We start from the raw sequence: 23,385 nt of genomic DNA, 5'->3' as shown, positions 1-23,385 counted from the left end.
GTCTTCCGTGGCGCAGTGAGTGGTAGGTTTTGATACCAAAGTTTGGCACCTTTTGCTCTATCATTTTCCAAATGTATATAATTCGGTATCGCTCAAATCTTCTTTTTATTGAGTACATCCTCAAGGTTTTGAGTCTTTGCCAATAGTCCAGGTCCCTCGTTTCTGAGAAGTATGAGGTAAAATTTCTTTGGAGCGATTCCATCTTAGATAGTTGGCCCATATACAGATTTCACCCCAAAAATGTATACACTTTTCAGGGATTGAGAAACACGAAGAAATATCTTAACACTTAATTTATTCAGACGTTACAGGATTAATACAACTTACCTTTAACCATTTTTTGCCTTTCTTTGGCATATTGAACTGCTAAGTTTTGGGGACGTAAACAAACCAGCATCGGTTGTCAAGTGATGTTGGGGGAACAAACACAGACGCACAAACGTATATACACACACATATATATATATATATACATATATACGATGGGCTTCTTTTAGTTTCCGTCTACCAAATCCACTTACAAGACTTTGGTCGGCCCGAGGCTATAGTAGAAGACACTTGCCCAAAGTGCCACGCAGTGGGTCTATTTCATTCTGTTTTGAATAACTGTCCCACTTGTATACAGGAGCCAACAAGTGAGCCTATACGTGGTCGTTCGATTTGCTAGAAATAGCAGCGAAATCTTATCGAACTTGCACTCTACCATATTAAATGGGAGTGGGGGGTGGAATATTGGATAATGTAGTCTTAGACAGACGCACTTCTAAAAATGATGAAGCAAGAATGCCTTTTCATCAAAAGATTATGTAGTTCTAGATATATTCCTGAAAATTTTGGAGCAAGGATGTCTTTCTTTCCTTATTGATAACTAACAGTATCGCCCGGCGTTGCTCGGGTTTGTTTCGACCCTTTAGAATTGGAATTTTTGAAAAGTAAAACTTTTGCATTATGTAGCTTGTTATTCTCTTTAAGTGAACATTTTTCTGGTTGAAATACACCGAAAAATGGCGACACAGCAGTCAAATATCGTAAAAAATAGGGATTTTCATAGAAAAAAAGCACCATTTTGATGTAAATAATTTTTGGTGTTAACATGGTCCGATTTGAATTTTTTCTTCTACGGAAGGAAGAGCAAGCCTTCTTCTATCATACTCTCAATTTTGGTCAACTTGTGCCGCAGGGTCCTCAGAGGAGATAGTGTTAGTTGAAAGCTGCCAAACCTGCCATACACGAACAACTTCAGCTTTATATATAGAGAGAGATAGTTGACCGGGGTTAAACAATAGTCGTTTTTGCTGTGATTACTGTACATACATCCCAAGTCAGCTCTGAATGAACACCTCTGAGATTAAAGATATTCTAGCTGAGAAAATCCGGTCATTTTCGTACACCAAAAGACTATATTGTCGTCCAATGTTGTTTCCCCTCTACGCTTTTGTTTTTTTTTTTCTTTCTTACGATGTTAAGATGTGATTTAAAGAAGATTTGGTAGTTAGTTCTAGCAGCTGGAGCGACCGCACAAAGGTTCATCACGTTTGTTCCGTATACATACGTGTGTGTGGTGGTGGTGGTGGTGGGGGGGGGGGGGGCAGTTAGCCGAAACAGCTGAGTACCATAAGGCTCTCTATGTGATTGATCACGCGACCGGCTAAAAGTCTCTTTTCGAAATCACACCGTAAAAATAAAAATGAAAATGAACGGAAGGGTATATTGGATAAATGCTGTCTAAGAGAAGCTGTCTGACAAGAGGAGACGGTCACGGTTAGAATGCCTTTGATCGTAGGTGGTCGGTCTATGTTTGATCATGGTTAACGCGGCGGTAAAAAGAACAAAACAAATTCTCCATATGAAAATTCGCCTTCGGTGTTATATCTATCTATCTATTTGTCTACCTGCCTATCTCTCTCTCTCTCTCTCTACGTATCTATCTATTTGTCTACCTGTCTATTTGTGTGCCTGTCTCTCTCTCTCTCTCTCTCTTTATCTATCTATTTATTTATTTGTCTACCTATCTGTGTGCCTGTCTATTTGTGTGCCGGTCTATCTCTCTCTCTCTATCTCTCTATCTATTTGTCTACCTGTCTATTTGTGTGCCGGTCTATCTCTCTCTCTCTCTCTCTCTCTCTCTATATATATATATATCTATTTGTGTGCCTGTCTATCTATCTCTCTTTCTATCTATCTATTTATCTATTTGTCTACCTATCTATTTGTGTGCCTGTCTATCTCTCTCTCTCTATCTATCTATTTATCTATTTGTCTACCTGTCTATTTGTGTGCCTGTCTATCTATCTATCTCTCTCTATCTATCTATTTGTCTACCTGTCTATTTGTGTGCCGGTCTCTCTCTCTCTCTCTCTACCTATTTATTTGTGTGCCTGTCTCTCTCTCTCTCTCTCTCTCTCTCTATCTATCTATTTGTCTACCTGTCTATTTGTGTGCCTATCTATCTATCTATCTATCTATCTATCTATCTATCTATCTATCTATCTATCTATCTATCTATCTATCTATTTATCCATCTATCTATCTTATTGTGTCGGGGAGAGTCATTCTCTTTTAGTGCCTTAATACTTAACATAGTCACCGGTTCGATATCCATTCATTTATTTTTTCTAACGACTATATGAAAAGGTTGCAAGATGCAACGAAAATTTTACAAAAACTAAAAAAAGGAAATGAGTGGAAATCGAACCGGTGCGTGTGTTGAATTAATAAGGCACTAATAGAGAATGACTCTCTCCAGACAAAATAAAATATGCTTCAACACACGAATTCACATAAAGAATCTTGCAAACCAAAAGCAAAAACGAAATACATGTATGAGTGTGTATCTCTCTCTCTCTCTCTCTCTCTATATATATATATATATATAATATATATATATATATATATAATATAGGACAATCAATAAGTTGTGATGATATTGAGTTTCAAATACCGGAGCTGAAAGCTTCTAGGCATTTTTCATCAGTTATTAAGACAATATATATATATATATATATATATATATATATATATATATTATATATATATATATATATATAATATAATATATATATATATTAATATATATATATATTATATATATATACATACATACACACTTTAAGAGGTGCTCGACATGGCCGCAGTCTAATGACTGAAGTAAGTAAAAGATAAAATAATATACACACATACATATCTATGTATATATTATAAAAATGGTTGTAATAATTTCTTTATTGACCACAAGAGCTGCAAATAGTAATATAATTAATGATTTTTGATTTGGGTATGAGACCAACAGTTTAAGGAGGAAGAATTAGTTGATGCCATTGAATCTTGCACTAATAATGAACGGTTCGCGGGTTATATCCAAGACAAAGAAAAAGAAAGAAAAAAGGACTTAATACAAAGAAGTGTACAGAAAATAAAATTTATCTAATTTATATGAATGACTACCTTAAAATTTGATTGAAGGCTTTATTCTTCCAGGTATTCACACACACACAGATATATATATTCACACGTACACACTTAACTGTCTTATTTATTACATAATACATACACACTGATTTTTCATCCTTCCCCTTTAATACTGTTAGTATATAAACATTTGTGTTCCTTATTAGTGAGTGTTTTAGTAAATTCTATCTAACTGAGTTTATACAGATACTTTTTTAGTGATTATACATAGATACATACATACATATATACATACATACATATATACATATATGTTGATGTTGAAATGCCAAAGGAGCCTTGAATCTAGGTTCGAAACCGGCTCTTTCTCTATTGGCAAGAAATCTTGAAATAAAACTGAACAATGATATACATACATACATACATATATACATACCATGTTGTTGATGTTGAAATTCTAATGAAGGAGCCTAGAATCTAGGTTAAAGACCTCTGTCTATTGGCAAGAAATCTTGAAATAAACTGAACAATGACACGCATACATACTTACATATATACACACACATACATACATACACACACACATACATACATACATACACACATACATAATACATACACACACACATACATACATACACACATACATACATACATACATACATACATACATACATACATACATACACATACATACATACATACATATGTGTGTGTGAACGTGCGTTTGCGTGTATTTATATGTGTGTAATATGCAAGACATTTAAATATTCATTGATGTTAAATTATGTCTTAAAGAAAGCACAATGAAGCACTTTAATGTACCTCTGTGTGTGCGTTTATGGACCACACTAAACCACGAGTACCATTAGATCTATAATGCAAAAATTATTTATGTATTTTACCATTTTATATTATATCAAAGAGCGAACCTCTACGTGGTTCTCGACCTGCTAAAAATAGTAGCTAAATCACCTTCAAACAACACCGTCTTAAAAATGTATATTGTATAAGGCAGTTCTAGATAACCGTCTAAGGGCGGGATGGTCACAAATGGAACGTCTTCGATCAGTAGATGAACAAAAGAACACCAAACAGAAATAGCAACCAAGTCGTCCCAAAATCGTACCCTATCGTCCTACAAAAAGAGGGACACGTCGGGCAATGTGTTTCTAGATACAGTGTATAATGAATAGTGTTCGAGATGATCACGGTTGGAACGCTTCTGTTCGATCACTGCTGACACTAGACAACAACAACATCAGACATCAAAAGTAGCACAAGTTTCTAATGATCACTCAACATGCTAGAAATAGTAGCTAAATTTTTACCTTAAAAATACACCATAACGTCTTTAAAAAAAATGGAAGGACATTAAATAATGTAGCTCTACCTACCCTCAAATATATGGGATGGTCACAGTTGGAACGCCTCGATCAGAGAGAACCTGGTGTTTAAACATCAAAAGAGAGGATTTTCGTTTTCTTTTCTTTTCTTTTTTTTTTTTTTGCTTTAATTAATCAACATGGAGAAAATAATCTGAGATCATCAAGAATGAGAATTAAAAACAGCACTTCTTTTGTTTTAACGAGGCCCTCTTCATTAATTTAAACGCTACTCCCGTGGTTGGGTTTTCCTTAATCCGAACTACCTTCCCCGTCCATGTATTTCCATCAATTAATTGGATCGACACTTCAATTCTTCAAAATGAAACGTTAACAGCACTAATTCCACTTCCATCCAGCCATCCCACGCTTCCAATACCCACCACCACCTTCAACTCCGTCACCATAACTGCAATTTGGCTAAGACAGGCTATGGGCACATACTTTCCTACTTGCAACTATAATCGTAAGAACAAACCTATGAATGAATAGTTTGGAACAACTGAATGAATGAATTCTCGAATGAATGAATGAATGAATGAAACTACTACAAATACTATTACTAGAGCTTATTGGATAACGCATTTTACTCAATGGTCACGCTACTACATGTGACTGCAGTAGTTCTTGATTATGTTAATGATGATGATTTGTCGACAATTCAAAGAAATGCTATCATGTGAATTAATGGCAGATGTCATATTCCAAGTCTTACGTTTAGCAACTGGGGTTAATTTTACAATCTCTCGTTACTACGGTTTTACGTGAAAGCGACACAGCACTGACATACTACGAAAGAAAAACGAAAATTGTAGAAATTCTTACAATTTAAGATCCAGGTAAGACAGAATATACAATTTGATATGAAGTACCAGCATTTATAGGAAGAACATCGGCTGTAACAAATACAAAAACTACACATTTCATCAAAAATAGTGGTGTGAAAACCAGCCTCTGTTGAAGAATTAATTATATGTACGAATATTCACAAACCGACATTTTCATTCATAATGTTATAGTAATCGCCAAAATCCTCCCACTACTCTCTGTTGCTACTTTCACTCTTTCTCCATCTCACACTCACCTCTTTCTTCATCCCTCTCCCTTTATTCCTCTGTACTACTGTCGGCGCACGAGCGTAAGGTTGCACCTACACATTCACTTACAAACGCACATAAATTTACATACAAGCGTATGTGTTTTTGTGAATGAATGTTTTTGCATCTTCTCTGTAACCCGAATTTACGCACATTCATACGCGCGCGCGTTACATACACACACAGGCACACATAAATACACACACATACACACGCAGGCACACACAAATATGAGAAAAAAAGAGAGGCAGAGATAAACAATCAAGACAATAACACAGTGTGTGTGTAGAGAAAGAGAAAGAGAGAGAAAAGTCTTTATCAATCAGGATTTCCAAAGAATTTGTGTATGAGATTGAGGAAAAAAACGAGGTGAGTATCAAAGCCGCTACAGGTAAAAAAAAAAAGATGATTTAATATAAAATAATTTCGTTGTTATCATACCACTATACCACTGGTTGTTGATTTTCTCTTAAGATGCAGGCAGGTAAAACAAAAGAAAAAAAAAGAAACATCAAGAAATGTCAATGACTTAGTTTATATGTACTCGCATTGTATTGGACACCACACGCATGCACACACATACATAGATACATACATACATACATACATACATACATACATACATACATACATACATACATCATACATACATACATACATACATACATACATACATACATCCGTACGCACTTACATACGCATACACTCACACGTTTATGCATGTATGTGTTTTATATATATATATATATGTGTGTGTGTGTGTGTGTAAAAGAGTAAGAAATTGGGGGAAAAACAAGAATGTGTTAGGAGACCAAATAGTTACACATTAATTGCTCTGTTTGTATGTATGATATAAATGTATGTGTATGTGTCTGTTATGAGTATGGAGAAAAATAAATTAATACACATACATTATAAACACACATACATACACACACACGCTCTCTCTCTCTCTCTCTCTCTCTCTTTCATACAGTCACACACTTCATTATCGATATTTATACTCTCACACATCCGGATACATACACACACACACATAAAAACATAAGTGTAATACATATACACACACACATACACATATAATCAGTGTTCGGGACAGAAAGCGCAGTATCCATAGCACTGCGCGAACGGCAACCAACCATTGTTGATTTGGTGGTTAGCAACCGCATAGCAACGTTTCCTACGTCACAGCCAGTGAACCCACATAAATAATACGTCTCTCTCTCTCTCTCTCTCTCTCTCTGTCTCTCTCTTTTGCACTCATTTTCTCTGTTTTACTCACTATTTATTCAATATCTTTCTATTTTATTCTTTATTTTCCCTTAATACTTTTTATATTCCCCTCTTTTTTGTAATTTTTCTTCATTGTTCTTATTAGAACATCTTTCTTTTCCACTGTCAGTCTTTCTTTCTTCCTCTCTATTTCTCTCTCTCTCTCTGTCTCCTCTAGCCTACTTTCACTTTCTCTTTTCTCTTTTCGTCTATAAACATACACATATCTACATAACTCCCCTTCGCCTTTTACTCTAATCAAGTATTCACTCCACTCTCCTCCCCTTCATCTAATTCTCACACTCACCTCGATCGCCTTCCTCTCTGCCTTTCCTCTTACCTAATTCTCTTTAGAGTCATTTCCCCTCTTCCTACCTCCCTCTATTCCTTTCACTTTGCAAAACCTTTCCCTTCCTATCTGTCTCCCCCCTCCTCGCTTACTATTACGCTTTCCCTGTCTCTACGTCTCTACCTCGATATCGTCTTCTCCCTCGTGTTCTCCTCCCCTTCTGTCTCACAGATCTCCATCTCTATCGGTTCGATTTTTTCCCTCCCCTCTTGCTCTTCCTCTATCCGCGTCTTATATACATACACCCCTGTCTGCTCTAATACTCTTACTTCCACGCTCGTTTTTCTTTTCCCCCTCCGTCTATACCTTTTACTCTCTCTCTCTACATTTCCCAATACTTACTTAACCCCCTTTTCTCTCTCTCTCTCTACTCTCCTACTTTCGATTTCTCCATTCCTCCTCCCCCTCTCTCTGTCTCTGTCTCTGTCTCTCCCTCTCTTTCTACTCTCCTACTTTCAATTTCTCTATTCCTCCTCCCCCCCTCTCTCTCTCTCTGTCTCTGTCTCTCTCCCTCTCTTTCTCTCTCTCTGACCTGAATTATCCGTTTCGGCTTTCATTTTTCTGTCCAAGATTTCACAAGGTTACACAATTGATGGAAAAGTTGTCAGGTGAAGCTGGAGCCAGGCCGTGAGTACCATTTCTTCTCGAGTGACAACCACGGTGAGCAAGGACTCCAACCACTTTGTTCTTCATCACCACCATTGTCACAAACACACACCATCACCAGCATTGCCGTTATCTCCTTCTTGTATATAGTCTTCTATAGTCTTTTTTTTTTCCTTCGTTGTCTTCATCTTCATCTTCATCTTCTGTCCTGACACCAACTTCTATTTTCGTCTAACAATGATAGACACAGATTATCCGAGATTGCTAGATAGATTCATACTGTGATATACATAATATATAGTATATATATATATTACGTATATTGTTTGTTTGTTTGTTGTACATATGTACGTACGTGTATGTATGTATGTATGTATGTATGTATGTATGTATGTATGTACGTACGTACATGTGTTATGTATGTATGTATGTATGTATGACATGTATGTATTATATATATTATATATATATGTATATATATATATTTATATATATATATATATATATACACAATTATATATACATATAATTGCACGTATATATTTATATATATAATTATACATATATACATATATATAATTATATATATGTATGTATGTGTATGTATTTATACATATATACGTATATATAATTATACATAATCATGTTATATGTGCCTGTATGTGTACAGACACACACACACACACACCACACACACACACACACGCATACACACACACAAAATACTTACATATATGTGAGACAAAGAGAGAGAGAGATTTCTTTTCTATTCATGTCATTTATCATCATCCTTCTGTGTCTATTATTACTTCCTTTCATTTGCAATCTCTGCTTTTTCACTCTTTCTTCTCTTACAAATCATCATTCAAGTCTCTCTCTCTCTCTCTCTCCTGCTTTACCTTTTTTGCTTTATTTTTTTCTTCTTTCTTCTTTTTATGCCCTTCTTTTCATTTAAATTCTCTCCCTTCTCCCCCCCTCTCTCTCTCTCTTTATTTTTTTCCTTCTTTCTTTCTTCTGAAGCTGACAGCCATCCATTCATTTATAGATACGGACAAACTGACACTCGCACGCACATACATACGCAAGCATACGCAAACACACAGCGAGAATGTCAGCTGTAATTTCTTCATTAGACACACTGTATTACATACAGACACGCGTTGCATCATACATACACACACACACTCACACAGACACACAGAAACACACACACACAGACACACACATACACAGACACACACACACAGCTTATGTATTCAATGTATGTGATATTTATATATTTTTTATAGACGTGTGGTGTCTTCATTCTGTACACGACTGATACATATTCAATACACTTAAGAGAAACTGATTTTGGATATAACTATATATATATATATATGGCGGTGCCCCAGCATGGCCACAGCTTGTGAGCTGAAACTAGATGAAAATAAAAATAAAAATAAAAAATAAATAAAATATATAACTCTTGTGTATATATATATATATATATATATAATATATATATATATATACATCATAAATATACTGATCGAAGAGCCAGTGAGGGGACCCTATAAGTGTTCACCCCGACCAGCTAGCTAAAAATAGAAGCCAAATCTCCTTTAAATCATACCTTGCTGTTTTCAATAAAATAAAATAAAACAAGACTGATGCTGTCCTAGAACGGACAGTCACGGGTGGAATGCCTTTGATCGTTGGTATGTTCAATACGAACGACATCGACGTACTAACCCATAAATATTTTACCTAAAATCTATTCCCCCTTTTCCTCGCCGTTCATACATAGATTTATTTATAAATCCCGTTAACAACACAAACAAACACAAATATTTGTGCTTTAAGCTTGTATTTATAGACTTAGACATATAGATATATATTATATATATATATATATAATATATATTATATATAATATCGATATATATATAATATATATCTGTACTAACACCGCTCGTAGTCTCACACACATGCGGAATGACTGTGAATCAATCCCAAAGTTTCCATTGTCCGGTTTGATATATGAATCTTATTGCGAGGAGAGGGGAGTTGGTGCACTGATTTTCTGCAACGGAGCAGACGATCATTTATTTATCTGTTTATTTATTTATTTATTCATTTGCTAGATGGATATTTCCTTGTCAGCCATGTGCCAGTGTATGGCCGTGCATTGCTTGCATACGCGCGCATATACATACATATATAAATATATATATATATCATCATGGATATATATATATTTTTTTTTTTTTTTGTACTTGTTTCAGTCATCTGACTGCGGCCATGCTGGAGCACCGCCTTTAGAGTGGTGAAAGAGTACAGCAGGGATCACCACCTCCTGCCGGAGCCTCGTGGAGCTTTTAGGTGTTTTTCGCTCAATAAACACACACAACACCCGGTCTGGGAATCGAAACCGCGATCCTCCGACCGCAAGTCCGCTGCCCTAACCACTAGGCCATTGCGCCTCCAATATATATATGTACATACACATACATACATACATACATGTATATATATATATATATATATCATCATCGTTTAACGTCCGTTTTCCGCGCTAGCACAGGTTGGACGGTTCGACCGGGGTCTGGGAAGCCAGGAGGCTGCACCAGGCTCCAGTCTGATCTGGCAGTGTTTCTACAGCTGGATGCCCTTCCTAACGCCAACCACTCCGCGAGTGTAGTGGGTGCTTTTTACGTGCCACCGGCACAGGTATATATATATATATATATATACATATGTATGTAGGAATGGCTGTGTGGTAAGTAGCTTGCTTGTCAACCACATGGTTCCGGGTTCAGTCCCACTGCGTGGCACCTTGGGCTAGTGTCTTCTACTAAACCTAGGGCCGACCAAAGCCTTGTGAGTGGATTCGGTAGACGGAAACTGAAAGAAGCCCGTCGTATATATGTATATATATATATGTGTGTGTGTGTTTGTGTGTCTGTGTTTGTCCCCTCACCATCGCTTCACAACCGATGCTGGTGTGTTTACGTTCCTGAAACTTAGCGGTTTGGCAAAAGAGACCGATAGAATAAGTACTAGGCTTACAAAGAATAAGTCATCATCATCATCATCATCGTTTAACGTCCGCTTTAAACGATGATGATGATGATGATTTGCTCGACTAAAGGCGGTGCTCCAGCATGGCCACATACTTATATACAAGTTCATTGAACAAATTCTAGCTGACCCATGCAGGCATGGAAAACCATGGTGATGATTATCACCATCACTTTGTTCAGTGTATGTGTGTGTATGAAAAGTGTAATTTTAATTGCCTCTTATTACATGCAGTAATGTGCACTTTGTATCTATAACTTAGATACAAAGGTTAATATACATACATATATATATATATATATTCTTTTCTACTCTAGGCAGAAGGCCCGAAATTTTTGGGGAGGGGGCCAGTTGATTAGATCGACCCCAGTATGCAACTGGTGCCTGATTTATTGACCCCAAAAGGATGAAAGGTGAAGTCGACCTTGGCGGAATTTGAACTCAGAATGTAAAGCCAGATGAAATATTCTAAGCATTTCGCCTGATATGCTAATGCTTCTGCCAGCTTGCTGCCTTGTTAATATATATATATCACTGCCTTAGGGCTGAAACATCTAAAAGAATATATATATATATATATATATATAGCATTAACAGAATAAGATAAAAATCCAAGGCTGCGAAAGATCTCAGAACATTTATAAAGAGAAGGTCTTACAGCTGATTCCGAGAGATTTTATATATCCCTTCATCGGAGATGGTGCGAAACATTACCTCACACCTTTGAGTCTTTTTGACACCATTACATCTCATAACCTATATATATATATATAATATATATATTATATATATAATTCATCATTTTAAAGTCCACTTTTTCAGGCGGAATTAAGAGATTAAGAGGTAGAAGTTGCAGGATGCCTTTCCTGTCTCCAATCTTCACCTATTTCCATGCAAGGTAATAGCTTCTCTTGCCTGATTAAGACCTTGTCATTCATTTGCAACTATTGTGTGATGTCAAGAAAAGTCAACACAAACACACTCATACACACACATATACACTCTCATATACACATGCTTGTCGCCATGATAGATCAGTAGCCACTACATACATTTTTTTCTCTCCTTGTTTCTCTCCTTGATTTTTCTGTGTCCCTTTCTGTAGAAGAGCATAGGCTCGAAAAGTAAAAGCGTTATACTAATACATCTGTTTATTTTGTACACCACCTGTCTTCGTCTTTTGTTTTTTTCGTAAACTCTCCCCCTATATATATATATATATATATATGTAATCATAGGTGCAGAAACAACATGCTCTGAATGAATTAAAGGGTACTGTAATCCAAGGGTAGAGCAAGAAATCCATGTATCATGTACTTCAAATCAGTCAGAAGGATGTGGACAATCAGTTGTGAGTGTGCAGTAAATAGTCAATTCAAATAAATGAAAAAAGAACAACAAAAAAAAAGAAAAAACATGCCTAAGGACATGCACAATAAATGTATTAACTTGACACTCGATGAAATCGTCACCATTTTCCATGCTTGCATGGGTCGGATGGAATTTGTTGAATGGACATATATGTGTGTGTGTGACTGTGCATTGCATGCATACGTATATACATACATATATACATCCATCCATACATACATACATATACATACATACATACATACATACATACATACATACATATATATATATTATATATATATACCGCCTGACTGGCCCACATGCCGGTGGCACGTAAAAAGCACCCACTACATTCTCGGGGTGGTTGGCATTAGGAAGGGCATCCAGCTGTAGAAACTCTGCCAGATCAAGATTGGAGCCTGGTGCAGCCATCTGGTTCGCCAGTCCTCAGTCAAACCGTCCAACCCATGCAAGCATGGAAAGCAGACGTTAAATGATGATGATGATGATGATGATGATACATACATACATACAATGGGCTTCTTTGAATTTCTGTCTATCAAATTCATCAACAAGGCTTTGGTCAACTCAGGGCTATAGTAATAAGACTGTGGGATTGAAAGCATGTGGTTGGAAAACAAACCTCTTAAACAGACAGCTATGATTATGTTACATGATATACCTGTTTCACATGTGTTGTACCTGTGTAGTAAGCTCAGGATTGTATTTTGCCATTAGTAAAACTTCCATAGTTATCCTTACCATTTCTTTTGTGGGATTCTATAAAATTGTAATCCTGTTGAGTAGTGATTTTCTATTAAATTTCATTTACAGTACCGCATTACAGTGGACTGCAATGGCTTTTTGTTCTAAATGCATAGCCAGTTGATGAGGAAGTGCCATACTACTGCTTCCACTGAAACAGTTGGAGTAATGAAGTTTACTATTTTTATGTTTACCATGAAATCTACAGTTTACATTGTTTGTCAAAAGTAATGCATCATGAAATCTACAATGATTTAACATTGTCTAATATGTATATATATATATATAAAATTTGAAAAAAACCCCACCTTTTATAAATTCAACAATGAAAAAATTATAACATATAGAAAAAAATTTCTAATTTCTATATATATATATTATATTTTGTGTGAAATTTGATTTAGTATTTCTAAATTGAATTTTTCCCTGTAAGTTTGGAATTATATTCCCTAATATTATATATATAATATATTATATATATATATATATATATTATATATATATATATAATCTTTACTACCCACAAGGGGCTAAACACAGAGGGGACAAACAAGGACAGACAAACGGATTAAGTCGATTACATCGATCCCAGTGCTTAACAGTACTTAATTTATTGACCCCAAAAGGATGAAAGGCAAAGTCGATCTCGGCGGGATTTGAACGCAGAACGTAATGGCAGACAAAATACGGCTACGGGCTACGCATTTCGCCCGGCGTGCTAACGTTTCTGCCAGCACACCACCTTCAATATATATATATATATATTATAGAAAAGTCACAAAGGTAATGGATATTTATACATCTTGTTCTAGCTTACACATGTTTCCAATAAGATCAGAGAATCACAGTTCCCTAATGCTATAATTGCATGTATTAATAAATTCCATAATTGATTGACTGAATAAAATAAAGAACAGATTAACTTCTTTTATCTTGTTCATTGCTATAGACACTGGTTGTGAGGGACAAAACCTGACCAAAGTAGTAGCTGTGCAAACTAGCTCACTTATCTTAAGCAAATATTTGAACACAACTTGACCAGCCACACACACACACACACATCCCTCTCTCTCTTTCGGAGAGGCACTGAGCAGCTATATGCACACATACACACACGGCAGTAACTTCCACCTACCGGATTCAATCACAAAGCTTCGGTCGACTCGGGGCTATAGTGGAAGACACCTACCCGAAGTGCCAAGCAGTGGGACTGAACCCGAAACCATGTAGCTAGGAAGCAAGCTCCCTAACCACACAGCCACGACCGCGCCTACATATATAATAAAAACAAATGCACCCTTTTAAAGCCTAGCCAGGCTCATGGACCCAGTTTCCCCAGTTTCAATGGTGTATGTGTTCCCCAGCTGGATGGGATGCCAGTCCATCGCAGCGTTACACATTTTTGCCAGCTGAGTGGACTGGAGCAATGTGAAATGAAGTGTTTTGCTCAAGAACACAACACGTCGCCCAGTCCAGGAATCGAAACCACAATCTTACAATCATGATGCTGACACCCTAACCACTAAGCCACGCACCTCCACACACACATATATATACACATACAATATTTTATAGCATGGAAGACACTGTTTTTATAAAAAAAACTATACCTTGAAAATTATCAATCAAATTCCATGATGCTTGTTGAGAAGCTGTTGCTGTGATTTTCTCAACTCAGTGGGATGGTTAGTGAGTTATACTCGGGTACCAGTAGTTGATAGGTGTGGTATTATCACTATGGCATGTTGCATGAATAGTTGCTGGACATTTAAATTACAAAGCATAGCGTTGGGTTCTACAGTAACAGCCAGCAGCAAACCACCAGGTAGGTAGACATTAACTGGTGATTTCACATAATGACAGACATGAGCACTCTGCTGGTTTGCCCACCAATTTTGTCTGATAACAGCATTTAGCAAGCACCTGTTGGGTCCTACCCTATCATGTGGCTGTGGTTTTGGTAAGTATAAAAATTTTTTTGCTAGAATTACATTTCCAAAATCAGAGCATAGTATCTATAATACAGGATTTACTATACCACAAAATACAGCACACACACACACACACATGTATATATGTATATATATATATGTGTGTGTATAGTATATATGTTATATATATATGTATGTGTGTGATAGTATATAATAGTATATATATATATCTATATATATAATATATATATTATATATATATATATATATCTATATATAATATATATATATATATATATATATATATTATATATATAATGGGTAAGAATATGTCAAAAAGAAGGCTTATAATAGATACTGTCAGTTATACAATTATATATATCATCATGTATGTATGAATACTAATTAAATGAGTACTAATTTCCAAAATAGATAGGAAAACTAAGACCAAAAGTTATATTGGAATGACTGAGGGGAGATTCAAGCAACAATATGGAATCATACTGCCTTCTTCAGAGATGAAGAAAACGATCGTCAACAGCCTTATCAAAATACATATGGTTGCTTAAAGAAAGTAACTCAGATTATGCAGTCAAATAGAGAATAAGGGACTTAAACCTAACATTAGTGGAACTAAAATATACCATTTAGTGAAGGGCAGATTTTACTTGAAAGCCATGAAAGAGTGTCTAAACATGCATTCAGAATGTTTGGAACACATGACCACTTTCACAAGTCCCTGCTGCAGTAGTGCTATCCATCTGATAAGTTTATGGATATCTGTTGAGATCTGCACATCGTGTAACATCACTATATAAGATGATATACAGCCCCCTCTGAGACCTCTTTCTAACAGAAGTAACTCCACTACCCCAACTGAGAAACTTTAAGACTTTTATAGAGAATAATTCATAGAAACACTTATGTATATGAACTCTTCTTACCTCTGTTATTTCATAACTATATATATATAATATATATATATATGAAAAAACAAGTCAAGATAGAAAATGCTAAAATAATTTTTATAAACAACATTTCAGTACCGGTTTCAGTCATTAGAGACCTTTTCAACTGTAACGATTAAATAATTAAATTTAGAAAAATTGAAAGAGAACTTTTTTTAAAAGAATATCTGTTTAGTGTTCAAATACAAGGGGCATTTTCCTTGTTTCTGCCTTTCTCTGTCTCTCTTGTTTACACTTGTGGGTTCGATATCATCTTAAAAAATATTCACTTTCATTTATATTCACTTTCTGTTTATATTAATATCATATTTATTTATCACTTACTTAGTATATGCACCATTATAATCATGCTCCTTATGTTTTACATTAGAACCATTAGATACATGCACACCACACACACACACATACACACACACACACACTCAAAACTAAAGTCATCACTCCATTACTAGTATTTAAGATTATCTCCCTTGCTTTTGAATGCCATGTGCATGGCAGGCTATCATTCACACATAGACACAGACGTTGTGTGGTTAAGAAATTTGCTTCACACGGTTTTGGGTTCAGTCCCACCTTAGGACTGTGCATCACCTTGGGCAAGTGCCTTCTACTATTGCCCTGAGCCATCGAACACCTTGTTAATGAATTTGGTAGATATAAACTGAAAAGATGGCTATTGTGTGTAGACATGTCTCACTGTATAGTATCTTGAGCAAGTGTCTTCTACTGTAGCCTTGGGTCAGCCAAAGTTCTGTGAGTGCAAAATGGTTGGCATTAGAAAGGGCATAGTGTATATTTGTGTGTGTGTGTGAGAGTGTCAATTCCACATGTCTCCTGAACAACATCCGAGGAAAAAGCTTTAGTATTGTGTACATTCACCAGTAAACAAATGTAATCCAGTGAACATGGGAAAATCTGTGGAATGAAAAATGAAAACTGTCTTACTTGAAAATCAAATGAAGGTTGGTGACTGGAAGAACCTCCAGCCATGAAGTATCTACCCCAATAATAAGTTCCATTTAATTCATGCCCACATGGGCGTAGGAGTGGCTGTGTGGTAAGTAGCTTGCTAACGAACCACATGGTTCCGGGTTCAGTCCCACTGCGTGGCACCTTGGGCAAGTGTCTTCTACTATAGCCTTGGGCCGACCAAAGCCTTGTGAGTGGATTTGGTAGACGGAAACTGAAAGAAGCCTGTCGCATATATGTATATGTATGTATATATATGTATGTGTGTGTGTATATGTGTCTGTGCTTGTCCCCCCAACATCGCTTGACAACTGATGCTGGTGTGTTTACGTCCCCGTAACTTAGCGGTTTGGTGAGAGAGACCGATAGAATAAGTACTAGGCTTACAAAGAATAAGTCCTGGGGTCGATCTGCCGCAGTCAAATGACTGAAACAAGTAATAGAGCATGGAAAAACCAATGTAAAAATTATACCGATGACATAGTCAGTAATAAGCCACACACAGGATACATCGTAAGTTATACTTTTCACAGTATGGCTGAATGGTAAGAAATTTGCCTCACAACCAAGAGGTTCCAGGTTTGATCCCACTATTTGGCATCTTGGGAAGATGCCATCTTCTATAACTTTTGGGTCAATCTGTATCTTGCAAGGGAAATTGAGCAAACAGGAAGTGTATAGAAGCCTGTTTGTGCTCATAATTCAAAAGCACAGCATCATTATACACTCTTTCATGCTTATCCTGCCTGGGAATTATGCCAAGGATCTGTGGAATACTCAACCACATGTACATCAGTTCACTTAGCTGGTCATCCAGTTGATTGAACAACTGAATTCTTATTGAACCAAGGGAGTACCATTCATCCATCCATCCAACCAGCCAGCCAGCCATCCTTCCACACACACACACACACACACAATGAAAATGAGCAAAAAGAAATAACTCCAAGTCTCCAGTGGCATTACTTTGAACAATAAAAATAAAGAAAGGTACACTATCATCCAAGATAAATTTTTGATCTACTGAAATCATCTTTGCTTTGAGAGAAGGTAAACAAACACCTAGCGGCAATTGCAACTTCGCTTTGAATGACAAAGAGAGATTCTTCCAAGGAATCAATAATTCCCCAGAATTAGCATGTCATTAAGGATAATACAAATCTGTATATTCTGGAGTTGTAAACACATTTCTAGCTCAATAAACATCATCAGCATCGCAATTGTAAATACACACATGTATATGTACATGCATATACACACGTGTTTATGCTTGTGCATATATACACTCTAGTAAATGATCATTGACTCTCTTGGGTTCATTTGCCCTTTCACAGGTTTTGTTTTTCATGTTGCAGGGGACCTAAATATCACCTTCTCTGCACAGAAAGCAAGTTTGGCAAATTTCCTGGTTTAGTTGCCAATGGCTTAAATATGCAAAGGATGTACTGGCTTTCATGGTTAGAATTTGCAAGTCTATGATTATTAGACCTCTGAACTGACATATACACACACACACACACACACACACACACATACACATACACATACACACACATATATATATATATGTATTATATTTTGTGAAATTTGATTTAGTATTTCTAAATTGAATTTTTCCCTGTAAGTTTGGAATAATATTCCCTCATATTATTATATATATATATATTGGCCGGCCTGCTTGCTTAGCCAGCGAGGTGGTGTCATTTGAAGGCTAAAACAATGTGAAGCGCATTGTGACCAGCGATGTGTAGCAACATCTGATAGCCTGGTCAGTCACGGTGATATATATATATATATTCTAATTTATATATATGTATTATATTTTGTGAAATTTGATTTAGTATTTCTAAATTGAATTTTTCCCTGTAAGTTTGGAATAATATTCCCTCATATTATTATATATATATATATTGGCCGGCCTGCTTGCTTAGCCAGCGAGGTGGTGTCATTTGAAGGCTAAAACAATGTGAAGCGCATTGTGACCAGCGATGTGTAGCAACATCTGATAGCCTGGTCAGTCACGGTGATATATATATATATACAGACACATAAGGGTTGTATTGAAAGTAATTCAAAAGCAAGCATAGCTTTTTCATTAAATGACATAGCTTGATCAAACTGCACATGTTGCTTGAGTATTTCTTCCTCCTTACTTGACCTAGGTTTCATCACAGGTAATGCATTTGCACCGTTGTTGAACTCAGCTCTTGAATCCTCTTTGAAAAAAAAAGATTCTAGTGTACATGGTTGTCATAGCTGTACCTGCTTCTTCACAGCCACTTTCACTTCATCTGTGTCATCAGAACTTGTCCATGAAGATTGTCTTTCATTGGACTGGAAGGTGAAAGCTGGAGGATTCCAGATCTGGGTTGATGGGGGAACCACTGACCAGCCCAGTTTGTTGCCAAGATGTGTATGGTTGCACTTTGTCAAAGTGAATGTGAATCATTTTTGGTTTCTTCTTCCTAATTGCCTCTCTATGCTTTTTGAGTGTCTCAGTGCACCTTTTACTCTTCAGGGTACAGTTAAGTTACAAAAAAATGTCAAGGAGAATCCCACCCTTTTCATCCTGGAAAACAGTCACCGAGACTTTCTACGCTGATTGTTAGCTCTTGATCTTCTTAGACTTTGGAGAAGAGCAGTGATGTCATTCCATGGAGCGGGCTTTCATTTCCAGATCATAAAAATGTTACCACTTTATATTCGTTGTCACCATATCAGAAGAAAGAGAAAGTGTCTTCACAGGGTTCAAATGCTTTAGATAGATCAGTGTAGACTTCCAAACTTCTCTTCTTCAAATTGGGTGTCAATTGCTGAGGTATCTATTTTGCAGATACTTTTTGATGCATAAAGTCTTCCATCATCTTCTGTAATGCAGTGTAATTGCAGTTCAGTAATGCAACAAGTTCATGAATTCTGATTCATCTGTCTGTCTGTCTACTTACCATTGATTCATGTCAATGGTTGCAGTTGATGGTGTTCCACTGACTGGATTGTCATCGATGATGGTTTTTTCCCCTTCTTTAACCCTTTAGTGTTCAGATTATTCTATCAAACATAATGCTTATTGATTCCCATTGATTTGAATTAATCATGCATTATCTCATATCTTCAAGATCTTGATGGTGTAATTACCTAATGTAGAATAACATTGTAGGGTAGGTGTGAGAGCCTGGATCTGGTCAGTTTGAACATAAAACAGATTAAATATTTTGGCTGGATATGGCCGGTTTAAATACTAAAGGGTTTAACTTCTTCATCCATTTGAACATGTTAATCTTATCATCGGTGTCATCTTTTTTAACATTCTATGGCCTTCTGTTAATGTTGGACAGTCTGAACACTTTCTTCATCAAAAACTCAATGACAGAGTGTTGCTTCTGCTTGGCTCCCATTATTTGCCCACAATGAAGAACAGGAATAAGAGTTGCTCTACCAAATTGTGCTATTTGAAAAACCCATGTCAACTGATAAAAAAAATGTTATGCTCATTTTTGCATTACTTTGAGACAACCTTGTGTGCTTGTTGTATTATATGTATATTCACATATGTATATGTATACATATGTGTGTATGTATTCTCATCATCATCATCATCATTTAACGTCTGCTTTCCATGCTAGCATGGGCTGGATGATTTGACTGATGACTAGCAAACCAGATGGCTGCACCAGACTCCAATCTGATCTGGCAGAGTTTCTACAGCTGGATGCCCTTCCTAACGCCAACCACTCTGAGAGTGTACTGGTTGCTTTTACGTGCCACCGGCACATCTATATATATATAATATATATATATATATATATATCTATCTATCTATCTATCTATCTATATATATATATATATATATTTATACATATCTATATGTGTGTGTATATTTATAAATAATTAGAGAAATATAGTATGATAAAATTTATTCAACCATTGGAAATTCTTATATAACAACAATTGTTTCACAACTTAAAACATGCATAGATAAATTATTTTATTATCATTTAATATCCTTCTTCCATGCTGCCATAGATTGAACACATAAGATAGAATCTGTTGAGCTCTAATGTCTGCTTTGCCCAGATTTCTATGACTGGATGCACTTCCTAATGCCACCCATTATACAGAGTGTACAGGGTGTTGTTTTCATGGCAGAGGCATTAGTGAGGTGACCAAGTAATCGGCAAGACACATACAAAGGCCACTTGAATGAGTCGGGTTGCATTAGAGAGGGAGTTGGCTTTATGCTAGGCATTGAGAGGTTATATATACATATGTGTGTGTGTGTGTGTGTGTGTGTGTGTGTGTGTGTGTGTTTGTGTGTGTGTGTGTATGTACAGCATCATCATTATATTCCTCTAGTTTCTGTTTCCCATGCTGGGATGGGTTGAACATTTTGATCTGAGCTGGCAAACAAGACACTAGCCTAAGGTTTGTGGGGCTGATGAATTTTTTTTCACCTTACAACTATGTCTGCTCTTCACCCATACATAGACACACGCACACACACACATGTATACACACACATAAATGTATATACATGTGCAATAGCTAACTTGTAGTAATAGAAATAAGCTACAAAATTTTACAGCATTCAATACTAATTCAATATTACAACACAATAAAATAACAGGAAGGAGTTGCAAGACTGAAATTTCAATGAAATAACTGAATTTAGTCGTATCAGATATATATATATAATATATAGATGTGTGTTTGTGTATCCATACATACATACACATGCACACACACATACACATGTATGTATATATACACATATATACATATATGAATATGTATGTGTTTGTATATATATATATATGATATGTATGTATGTGTATGTATATATATGTGTATGTGTGTATATATATATATATATATACCTATATATATTATACATTATATATATATACACCCACACCTATATATATACTATATATATATATATATATATATATATATATAAAGCCCAAACATATGTACCGCCAAATCCTTTGTCTGCGTCATGTTATGCTTTTGGTAATATATATATATATATAATATATCAATAATATATATATATATATATATTAATTATATTTATATTATTTTTTGGGCGCGAAGAATACCTACAATATATTTTCTAAGACATTCATTGTCAAAACAGATGTATATATATATACATATAAATATATGCCTTCATTTTACTGATCACACAAATATAATGTATTTGTATTTATATAAAGATATACACCTGATTGTCTATATGTATATGTGTGTGTGTAAACAGCTCACTCCTACTCCTACTCCGATGTCCATATATGTACATGTACAGTAGCGTAACTTGCCCTTGTTCTGCTATTCATTGAAGAATTTTACATTCATCCATATGCGTAGGTAAGTGTGTATAGTCTAAGAGTTGTTCATTCATACGTTCATTTACTCATTCATAAAGAACTACGCTGCTATGCTTTCAGAAATACATATGTTCATACATTCATACTTACATATATACATTCATACATACATGTATATCTATCTATCTATCTATCTATCTATCTATCTATCTATCTATCTATCTATCTATCTATCTATCAATCTCTCATTTCCTCCCATCCTCTCTCTTTATATATAATTTTTGTGTAAATGTGTTTTTTTCTTTATCAAATGGCATCATTTTACTGCTACTACTTCTATATTTTTTATCTGTGTGTCCCTCGTTAATTGGTGCCAACATGCATTTGTATGTATATAACAGGTATAACACATCCACACACACACATTCACACTCACACTCACACACATTCACACACACATACTTATATACATGTATATGTTTGTATGTATATATATATATGTGTGTGTGTGTATATATATATATATAATTATATATATATATTATATATAAAAGTGTGTGTGTGTGTGTGTGTTGTCTCTTTACTATCTCACCATTGACTTACCCCCCTGGCATTGACATCTCCCCCCTACTCACAACCTCCCTTCAGCTCCAACTCCAATTTAGAACCAAAGCTCTGAGATAATCTATCACAAGGTTGATAGATAGATTATCGATTGATGTATAAGGTAGATTGACTGATGGATTTGTAAGATAGGTAGGTCGATTCCTTGTTCTAATTCCGAATCTATATATGCGGAATGGTCTCCATTTTTAGGAGAAGAAGAAGAGATAGTTTAGCTTTTATTTCTCCATAACGGAATTCATCTATATTCACATATAAATTTTTTTTT

At 35.7% G+C, this 23,385-nt stretch overlaps 1 protein-coding gene across 5 annotated transcripts in view; it reads left to right on the top strand.

Moving 5' to 3' along the window:
• Window positions 1-5,928: 5,928 nt before the first annotated feature.
• The window catches only part of LOC115221736 (palmitoyltransferase ZDHHC11-like), a 122,363-nt gene continuing 104,906 nt past the window's right edge, over window positions 5,929-23,385 (top strand). Inside the window, exon 1 of one of the 5 annotated variants that reach the window (XM_036510950.1) lies at window positions 5,929-6,259. The gene's annotated coding sequence lies outside the window, so the exon portion shown is untranslated. Of the gene's footprint in view, window positions 6,260-8,021; window positions 8,172-12,512; window positions 12,532-23,385 lie in introns of those variants that run through there. The other 4 variants (XM_029791949.2, XM_029791950.2, XM_036510949.1 and 1 more) reach the window with 4 other exon arrangements.

The sequence above is a fragment of the Octopus sinensis genome, linkage group LG18 (assembly GCF_006345805.1).
Source record: "Octopus sinensis linkage group LG18, ASM634580v1, whole genome shotgun sequence".
Taxonomy (NCBI): Eukaryota; Metazoa; Mollusca; class Cephalopoda; order Octopoda; family Octopodidae; genus Octopus; species Octopus sinensis.
Note: the sequence above shows the minus strand (reverse complement) of the source record. Positions and strands in the feature narration are given on the sequence as shown.